The sequence below is a fragment of the Hypanus sabinus genome, chromosome 10, assembly GCF_030144855.1.
Source record: "Hypanus sabinus isolate sHypSab1 chromosome 10, sHypSab1.hap1, whole genome shotgun sequence".
Lineage (NCBI taxonomy): Eukaryota > Metazoa > Chordata > Chondrichthyes > Myliobatiformes > Dasyatidae > Hypanus > Hypanus sabinus.
In genome coordinates, this window is record NC_082715.1 from 32,408,947 (window position 1) to 32,419,599 (window position 10,653).

The 10,653-nt window shown below is 40.2% G+C and overlaps 1 pseudogene; it reads right to left on the reverse strand.

The window, feature by feature from the left end:
* Positions 1-9,998: 9,998 nt before the first annotated feature.
* On the reverse strand, positions 9,999-10,109 carry LOC132401389 (U6atac minor spliceosomal RNA; annotated as a pseudogene).
* Between the last annotated feature and the right edge of the window lie 544 nt (positions 10,110-10,653).

Sequence of the window (10,653 nt, forward strand, 5' to 3'; positions counted from 1 at the left end):
AGTATCTTCCAATCCACCTGAGCAAGCTACTTTCTCAAGCCTCTGTAATTCCCTTCATTCCTTGGTGATACAGATACATGTGACTTGTGCTTCTCCCTCTCAAGTTGCAGTATGAATTCAATCGTATGATCACTACCTCCTCAGGTGTTAAACTCCCATCTATGGCCTTCTATAAGCCATGACTCAGTGATGCCCACAACGTCATACCAACCAATTTCTAATTGCACCATGAGTTCGTCCACCTTATTCCAAATTTTATGCACATTTAAATACAGCACCTTCAGTTCTGCATTCTTTGCCTGTTTGAATTTTGCCTCTGTGATACAATTTAACTCTTTGCTTCTAGTAGAAGTGGTAGAGGCAGGTTGGATTTTGTCATTTAAAAAAAATTGGATAGGTATATGGACAGGAAAGGAATGGAGGGTTATGGGCTGAGTGCAGGTTGATGGGACTAGATGAGAGTAAGCGTTCGGCATAGACTAGAAGGGCCGAGATGGCCTGTTTCCGTGCTGTAATTGTTATATGGTTATATGGTTATTTCCTGGCACTGGGGAGGAAAACTACCATCGTGTCTCTTTTTTGCATCCACAGAATTGCCTATCTGTCCCTCTAATTATCAAGTCCCCTATTACTGCTGCTGTCTCCTTCAGTTCCCTACCCATCTGAACCACAGCATCAGTCTTAGTGCTAGAGGCACAACCACTATTGCTTCTCCCAGGTAGGTTGTTTCCCCCAACAGTACTCAAAATGGAGTATTTATTGTTGAGGAGGATGGCCACAGGGGCGCTCTCCACAATCTGATGTTCTCCCTTCCCTCTCTTGACAGTCACCCATTTATCTGTCTTATGTAGCCTTGGGGTGACTATCTCCCTGTAACTTCTGTCTATCACCTCTTCATTTCCCCTAACAGGATGAAGGTCATTGGGTTACAGCTCCAGTTCCTTAACATGGTCTCTAAAGAGCTCCATCTCGATAAAACTGGTGCAGACGTGGCCATCGGGGAGGCTAGCAGTCTCCCAGAAATCCCACATCTGACGTCCAGAACAGAACACTGGCTCTGTGGACATACCCACTATTCTGTCAAGAGTTAAATAATAAAAAAAAGAAATAAGGAATGAACTTACCTACTTACCTTGCTTGTTCTTGCCAAAGTCTTGTTTAGCCAAAATCTTACCACTCTGACTCAGACTGCTCTGACGACAGCTGCTTCCATGATGACTGCATTGCCAGATGATAACACTCTTTTATGGAGGCTGGGATTTTAAAGCTCTTCGCCGGTCTTCCATGGGACACTGTGTCTGTGTCATACTCCAATTCTGATACATCTGACTTTATCTTCTCCCCCTCAACCTGCAGGGTAAATTCCATCATATTATGATCAGCACCTCCAAATGGTTTCTTTACTTTAAGCTCTCTAATCAAATCTGGTTCATTACACAGCACCCAATCCAGAAATGCCTTTCCTCTAGTGGGCTCAAGCACAAGATGCTCTAAAAAAAAAGCCATCTCACAGGCATTCAACAAATTCCTTCTTTTGGGTTCCAGCACCAAAGTAATTTTCCCAAACTACCTCTATATTGAAATCCCCCATGACTGTTATAACATTACCTTTTCTGTCTCCCATTGTAATTTATATCCCACGTTCTGGCTACTCTTCAGAGGTTCTGTATACAAGGGGTGATTGATAAGTTCGTGGCCCAAGGTAGAAGGAGTCAATTTTAGAAAGCCTAGCACATTTATTTTTCAACATAGTCCCCTACATTCACACACTTAGTCCAGCAGTCGTGGAGCATACAGATCTTGGACCTCCAGAAAGTGTCCACAGCAGGGGTGGCCTAAGGTAGAAGGAGATGAGTTATTAACTTCAAACTTTCTGCATTATCACTCAAACAGTTGATCTGCATGTGCATGTAACGAGAGCTGTATAACTCACGCTGTGGAACTAAGGTCGAAAGCTTGCTCCTGGCCTGGGTAATCCTGATATGTTGATCGAAAATTGAGTTTAAAATTAAGGGTCAACAAGTTGATTTGCACTCTCTGCCCTTGATATTCACCAGCAGCACATTCTATTTTTGCTTATTGCAAATACTTTTATATATAGCTGAGAAATGCTTAACAGGGTTGCTGTTTAAAAATATGTTTTAAAATAGACATTTTGTTTGGTAATTTCTTTGCAGGAATTTTGCCATAGAAGTTAATAAAAAGCAAGTCAATATTCTAACTAAACCCCAACTGGTATGGTATTAGTTATGTGATTTAATGTGTTGAAAATCAAGGCCTATTGGTTATGAAAGTACTAACCCCACATGACTGTTTTACCGGTGTGCTAAAATGTTTTAGTGTGTTAGTTTTTGGAGTTCACCTAGTTAGTGATTTTTAGTGCCAAAGCATAACATGTAGTGTTCAGCCATAACAAAACATTCTTCCTATTACACTATGTCATCCTAAGTTGTACAAAGTAAAAGGAAATTGCAGATATAGATCTTTTTCTATTGTGGAATGCCTGTGCTTTTATCCTCTGCTGCTTGTTTTCTATCAGTTACTAAATCTAATTTTCGGCTGTAAGTATTAACTTCAATGTCTCTTTGATTTTTGGACCAAGTCCAAGTAAGAGCAGTACAGGAGCATTTTCAAACAATATTTCAAGCTTTGTAGTTCCATAATATTCTGATAAAAATGTTTCTCCGACAATACAAAAGCCAATGATGCTTGTGAAATTGGTATTTATGTTTTTTTCCTATGGGCTTCCTTCAGGAAAAGCTATTAAACCAAAAAGCAGTTTCTAAACTATTCCTGTTAATAATGCATTTTCCATATAGATACATATGATCCAATTATAGTGTTTGCACTGTATTAATAATGAATGGAATCTTGTAAAAAGCAGAGGCGAGAGATAAATAGCATAGGTTGCAGAGATGCATTAGTACCCTGGAATTTTAATCAAAGATTCAATAAAAAATTACAGAGGTTTCTATTGCTAGTGGATAGTTTTATTCCTGGAGAATTTGACAGATGGCTCTATTCCACTTCAGAACTGATTGCAGCCACACTGTAGAAGGAGTGGACCTACAAAGAAGAACAGGCCTTGCTTCTACTCTTATTGTCTACCTCTGCTCTTAAATCAAAGCAAGTGAAGGTTGAAAACTGGCTTTATCAATAATTCTCCTTTCTTACCTTTAAAAAAAAACAAAAACAGTTGAGCAGAGTTCTCCAACAATAATTCATAAATTAACTTAAATCTGGTGATTGAGCTTAAAATCCATCCAAGTAACATTGGAATCCAACACTTAATCCAATGAATATAAGTTTGCACCTTTCAATAAAACTGGGCTAAAACTGTCTGGTAAATGCCAATGGTTTTCCTGCAAACTGCTGGCATTTGCCCTTGTAGACCTTTGCCCTTCAGTCTAGAGTACAAGATCATGGGTGTGATGCTGAGGCTTTATAAGGCACTGGTGAGGCCTCACCTTGAATATTGCAAACAGTTTTGGGCTCCTCATCTTAGAAAAGATATACTGCCATTGGAGAATATCCATAGGAGGTTCACAAGGATGATTCTAGGAATGAAGGGGTTAGCATTTGAGGAACGTTGTATGGCTCTAGGTCTGTACTCACTGGAATTCAGAAAGATGGGGGGGGGGGGATCTCATTGAAACCTTTCAAATATTGAAAGGCCTAGACAGAGTAGATGTGGAAAGGATGTTTCCCATGGCGGGAGAGTCTAGGACAAGAGGGCACAGCCTCAGGATAGGGGGTGGGGGCGCCCTTTTAAAACGGAGATGTGGAGAAATTTCTTTAGCCAAAGGGTGGTGAATTTCTGGAATTTGTTGCCACAGGCAGCTGTGGAGGCCAGGTCGTTGGGTGTATTTAAGGCAGAGATTGATAGGTTCTTGATTGGACATGGCATCAAAGGTTATGGGGAGAAGGCCGGGTATTGGGATTGATGAGGAGTTGAGAAAAAGGATCAGTCGTGATTGAATAGCTGAGCTGACTCATTGGGCCAGATGGCCTAATTCTGCTCCTATGTCTTATGTTCTTATGGTGTGTGTTTGTGACCACTGCATGTGCTTCCAAATGTGGAAATGCCAACAGTTCTGATGCACTTCAGGCAGAGAATCTCTCAGTGCACTCTGTTGAGACTGTGAAGGAAGTCACCAGCTTTATTACTAATTGGTGACACTGAAACTGTTGACATAGATATCTTTATTCATCACAAAAAGCAGGCATCATTCTGGAGATATTTTCAGTAAAGGTTCACAAACCCAAAGTACATCACAATTTTATACCCTTAAGATCAAAGGTAATGGTAGCTGATACAACACAAATAGTTACAATAATACCTTTTCCTTTGGTATTTTTGGTTGACAATGTTTCCTTTGAATTGCATATATACAGTGACTGGTGCCTCTGAATCTTTGTCTCAAAGACATTCACATAACTAGTCTAAACGCTTCTGGAGTCAGAAGTCCCAGATACTCAAAATTAATGTTGTCAGGGCTCTCTCCAGGCACCCAAATAACATATGTACACAAAACTATTGATTGCCTGTAGCTGTAACCATGCTTCGTATGCTGTGCGACAACATTCGACTGGTCTGCCAGAATGCACTCAAATCACAGTCATGTTGCCAGGTTTGATACAATCCCGTTGTTTTAATGTTAGGCTCTTGCATGTGCAATCTCTTAGTCTGTGGACAGTTTGTGTTTAACTTCAATTTACTGCTTGTAACTTACAAAAAACTGAAGGCTAATTGCAAACTTCCTGAATTTACTTACATTTACAATAAGAACTGAATCCTGGCTCTTATTTGAATTAACATCTGCTATTTTCACATATCTCCAACAGGCTTCCTAACACACTCCCCCACTGCAACCTCAGCAGCCAAGGAACAAGTTCTTTACCAGCGTCCAAATCATTTCAATAGAGTTTATACTGCAACAGGCAAAGAGATAATTAAATATTACATTGATTGGTGTTAGTGCTCCTGGTGTGTTTTTAAATAATTTTAGTTGTGTCATTGATTGCTTTTTCAGTGCTTCTCACTGTCAAAGACATTCTGCATTATTCCCTTCATTCAACTGCATTTACAGATATCAAAGCAGGAAGTGTATTTGAAAGGTTTTCTCAGCTATTTCATGAATGATGGTGTATTCATCAAGCCTCCAATCCTGACCACATTTATATTTACCTCAGACGGTTGAAGAAGTTTGGTATGGCTCCCCGAAATTCTATGAACTTTCTACAGGGGCACAACTGAGAGCATCCTGACTGTCTGCATCACTGCCTGGTATGGGAACTGTACCTCCCTCAATCGCAGGACTCTGCAGAGAGTGGTGCGGACAGCCCAGCATATCTGTAGATTACTCAGGACATTCAGGATATTCACTGTTCAGGACATTTACAAAGACATGTGTGTGAAAAGAGCTCAAAGGATCATTGGGGACCCAAGTCGCCCCAACCACAAACTGTTTTAGCTGCTACCATCCAGGAAACGGTACCGCAGCATAAAAGCCAGGACCAACAGGCTCCAGAGCTGCTTCTTCCACCAGGCCATCAGACAGCTTAGTTCATGCTGACGCAACTGTATTTCTATGCTATATTGACTATAGTGTTGTACATAATACTTATTTTAAATTACTATAATTGCACATTGCAAATTTAGACTGAGACGTAACATAAAGATTTTTACCTCTCATGTATATGAAAGATGATAAAGTCAATTCAATTCAATATTGTTTGAGAATTGAGTACTACGAAGGCTTTACCAACTAGGTCTATTTTGACCCCACCCAGCAAGTTTGGCCCTGATGGTATGACCCAGATTAATGTGTGGATTTGGGGAATTCAAGTAGTAAGAATGGAGGCTGACCCGTCCATTAAAATCTGGGTCATTATATTTTTCATAGATCATAATCATTATTAGGAAGCTAATTATAAGTGATAGAATCAAAGCAAATTACTGTTTATCACACAGTGGAGCAGCTATTATCAAAGCTTCTGGTGAGAAGGCAGGTGTATGGGGTTGAGTGGGATTGGTGGATTAGACTCGATGGGCTGAATGGCCTAATTCAGCTCCTATATCTTATGGCCTAATGGTCTTACAAACAACAGGAGTAATAATGCATCTTCTTTACCTCTGCAAAGGGAACAGGAATTACAAATAAGAATAAGGGATTTACATTGGGAGAAAGAAAACTTAGAAATATTAGACTGAGAAAAAGAAACAAGGAGGAAAGTAGGGAAAATATGCTTTATCTCAAGAAAGTTCATAAAATTAAGTTGAAATTAGAATAATCCACTTTCTGAGCCCAGGACTCTGTCATTATACTAATTATATGTTCTTATGCTGTTACCTGCCAGATTCTGCGGCAGATTTTGTTGGCAATTTATCTTTGTACTTCATGAGTTTCACAAATTTGCCATCATTATTCATTCATAATGCTGAATGTCCTGAAGTGGGATATTATTTTCATAGCAAGCTGTATACCATTGACATCCAAGGATTACTTGATATTTTTTGTACAGCTATTCTAGATTCTTAAAGCCATAACGAAAGTATGAACATGAAAGATAAAGCAAATTTGATGACTGGCTTCCTTGTGACATGAACCCTGAGATTAATTCATGTGAATACCCTATTCATTCTACAGCACCAACTATAACGGCAGTCAATGTCCGTTACATCTTGAAATGTTACGTTTTGAATAGTGAGAATTATTAAGATGTTTGAAAGTTGTAGAAAGGGATTAGGCTATTCTTCTATTGCAATCTAGTCTATATTCAATTCAAGGTTTGAGATTCAAGTTTGTTTAATGTCATATTCAGCACATCATTTTCAGCTAATCATTGAATTATTACTGATCTACATATATCTTAACTCCATGTACCTTCCATGTTGGTGTAATTTTTTCACTCCTAACATAACAAAACCTGTCACCCTCAGTTTAAAAAACATTAAAATCACATAATCTTGACCACTTCCCTCTACTCCAAGAATTGCTTACTTATTGACTCAGATGAAATTCCAAAGACATACAGGTTGGGTTAATTAGGCTGTAATCGAGCAGCACAGGCTCATGGGCTGGAAGGGTATATCACTGTGCTGTATCCTAAATAAAATTAAAATAACATGATAAAATAATAAATTCTCAGGTTACACCCCAACTCAGGTTTTCTAAACCAGAGAAAAGGCCTTCTTTTTGTAAACTCATAATCTATCAAGCATCTTAATTATGTACCATCAAACTTATATATTAACAATAGCAGGATGTAGGATGCAAATTGTAATGGGTCATCAAAAAGTTATGTAAAAAGGGCAATGTTACAATGGTCATGGAATTTCAATATGAAGGTAATGCTGAGTCTTTATGAGGCATTGGGCAGAACACAGTTAGGGTATTGTGAGCGGTTTTGTGTCCCTTGTCTGAGAAGAGATATGCTAGGATTGGAGAGGTCCAGAAGAGGTTTACAAGACTGATTCCAGGAATGAAACTGTTAACATATAAGGACCGTTTGATGCTTTTGGGCCTGTACTTGCTGGAATATAGAAGAATGACAAGGGATATCATTGAAAGCTATCAAATATTGAAAGACTTAGACATAGTGGATGTGAAGAGGATGTTGCCTATAGTGGGGGAGTCTAGGACCAGAGGGCACATCCTCAGAATAGAGGGACATCCATTTAGAACAGAGATTAGAGGAACTTCTTTCACCAGAAGGTAGTGGATCTGTGGAATTCATTGCCACAGATGGATGTGAAGTCATTGGGTATATTTAATGTGGAGGTTGACAGGTTCTTGATTAGCCAGGGCATCAAAGGTTATGGGGAGAAGGCGGGAGAATGGAGTTGAGAGGGATAATAAATCAGCCTTGATTGAATGGTGGAGCAGACTCAATGGGCTGAATGGCCTAATTCAGCTCCTATGTCTTAGGATCTTATGTTCTATTCAAGAAAACGCAAGCCATCTGTGTAACTGTTCTAAAAGTGTTATCAGTTTGGAACGCATAGCTCAAATGAAGCTGCAGTTCTTCCTTTATTCATAGAGCATCAAATTAAGACTTTTGCACCCTTCTGTTTGTTTTTGTTTATATGTGTCACAAATTGGGACTGTGATTAAGAGGCATAATTAATGCTTAACACTTTAAAACCTTAAATGTGGCATTATCCAATTAAATTGTTACAATGTGCTACCCAGAACTGACAGAACGGTGATGATGTGAAATGGGAAGTTAGCTACCAAGAAAAGTTTGTAGCTCCCCAAATTATGAAAACCTGGTGTACAGAAATTCAACTTCACACAAATTCTCCAGTTCGTTTTTGAAAGCTTTGTTCATCCTAGCAATAGTAATAAAATGTTTCATGGTATCCACAACTAGATTCAATCTATGTTCTGTTAGTTTAAATCTTAGTAGTGCTTGGGAGATTATTCAATGAAATGAAAGAATTATATCAAATGTAAAGCAGCTGAAAATGTATGTTTCTGATTTTGGAGAAATCAGTTTGCAGTTTGCAGAGCACTTACATGATCCGAGGATTGCCTATATTTGAAAACAATTTTTAGCAAGTACATTGAACCGTTTATAGAAACTCTGAGCAGAGGGCACATTCGTACATCATGAGGTGACGTAAGCCAAGCCCCATAAATGTGGAGGTGGAAAAGTGTGAGTCAAATGGGTGACTGTTGGAGTATTAATGTACAACATTCAATAGTCCAGAAAATCTTCCAATCTGGCACCATCGAAGTTCCAATATTGTTGGATCATCACTACTTATAAATGCACTACATCCATGTTCTCCCTTATCCATTCTATCAGTTATATTCACAATAAAATTTGTTTTGTTGAGTACTATATAATTTCCATAGATTCAAGTTGAAACTAGTAGACTTTGAAATATCATATTCAAAGTTCAAAGGAACTCCATTATCAAAGTGCATATATGTCAACAACATTCCCTCCACGATCTCCATCAGCACAGATGCACCACAAGGCTGTGTGCTTAGCTCCCTGCTTTACTCACTTTACATCTATGACTGTGAGGCTAAGCACAGCTCCAGTGCCATATTGAAGTTTACTGACGACACCACTACTGTAGGTTGAATCAAAGTTGGTGATGAATTAGCATAAGGAAGGGGACTGAAAATCTGGCTGAGTGGTACCATAACAACATCCCCATACTCAATGTCAGCAAGCCGAAGGAACTGATTATTGACTTCAGGAAAGGGAAACCAGAGCCAGTTCTCATCAGAGGATCAGAAGCAGAGAGGGTCAGCAACATTGAATTTCTCTGTGTTATTATTTCAGAAGACCTGCCCTGGGCCCAGCACACAAGTGCAATTATGAGGGAAGCATGGCAGCACCTCTACTTCCTTAGAAGTTTGCAAAGATTTGGCACGACATCTAAAACTCTGACAAACTTCTATAGAGGTGTAGTGCAGAGTATATCGACAGGCAGCATCATCACCCAGTATGGAAACACCAATGCCCTTGAATGGAAAATCCTACAAAAAGCAGTGGATATGGCCCAGTCCATCTCGGGTAAAGCCCTCCCCACCATTGAGCCTATCTACATGAAACACTGTCGAAAAAAGACAGCATCCATTATCAGGGACCCCCACCACCCAGGACATGCTCTCTTCTCACTACTGCCATCAGGAAGAAGGTACAGGACCCTCAGGACTCACTCCACCAGGTTCAGGAACAGTTGTTACCCCTCAACCATCAGGCTCTTGAACCTAATGGAATAAATTCACTCAACTTCACTTATCCCAGCTTTGAAATGTTCCCACAACCAATGGACTTATTTTCAGGGACTCTTCATCTCAGGCTCTCAAGATTTATTGTTCATTTATTGACACATATTATAGACAATAGACAATAGACAATAGGTGTAGAAGTAGACCATTCGGCCCCTCGAGTCTGCACCGCCATTCTGAGATCATGGCTGATCATTCACTATCAATACCCAGTCCCTGCCTTGTCCCCATATCCCTTGATTCCCAAAAACATGGTTAGATGCCACTAAGTAGATGGCAATGCCTTAACCATTTGTGTGTTGTAAGGCCACTAGGGCCCCTTCCATCCTTATCAAGGGGAGTGCTAACCTTCTCACAATGTGTTGCCTTTTGCACACTGGTTGAACACTGAAGTTGGGGTGGTCTTTCATTGATCCTTTTCCGGTAATTATTCTGTGGATTTATTGAGTATATCCACAAGAAAGTGTGTCATGGTCCGGATCGGTTCCCCTTTAAATTTATTTAGGTTGCAATCCGGACAATTGATGCCTTGTTCCCTTCTAATTCCATTCCACGCGTCCCTTGAGCTTGGCAATCAAGGTAATCTACCCTCGACCCGAACCGGCAGCTTATAAGCCCCTGGCTTTAGCTGTTCGAGGCAAGAGTGTTAAGAAGCCTTCGCAAGTCACCACCGCCGTTACGACAAACCAGAGTGATCCAGCCCGCATCGGAGTACCAGCAATTCACCTTCTGTTGCCAGAGTGGGTCCGGGCAAGGTCAATCTATCAGGGGTGAGTGGAAGGTGGAGTCCCGACTCGACGTTTATGCCCCTTGTCCATGTCTACCCTTCGAAGGAGTCCTGGCTCGGTGGCCAAGTTGAAGGCGGAGTTCCAGCTCGATGTCATGCCCAGTGTCTGTG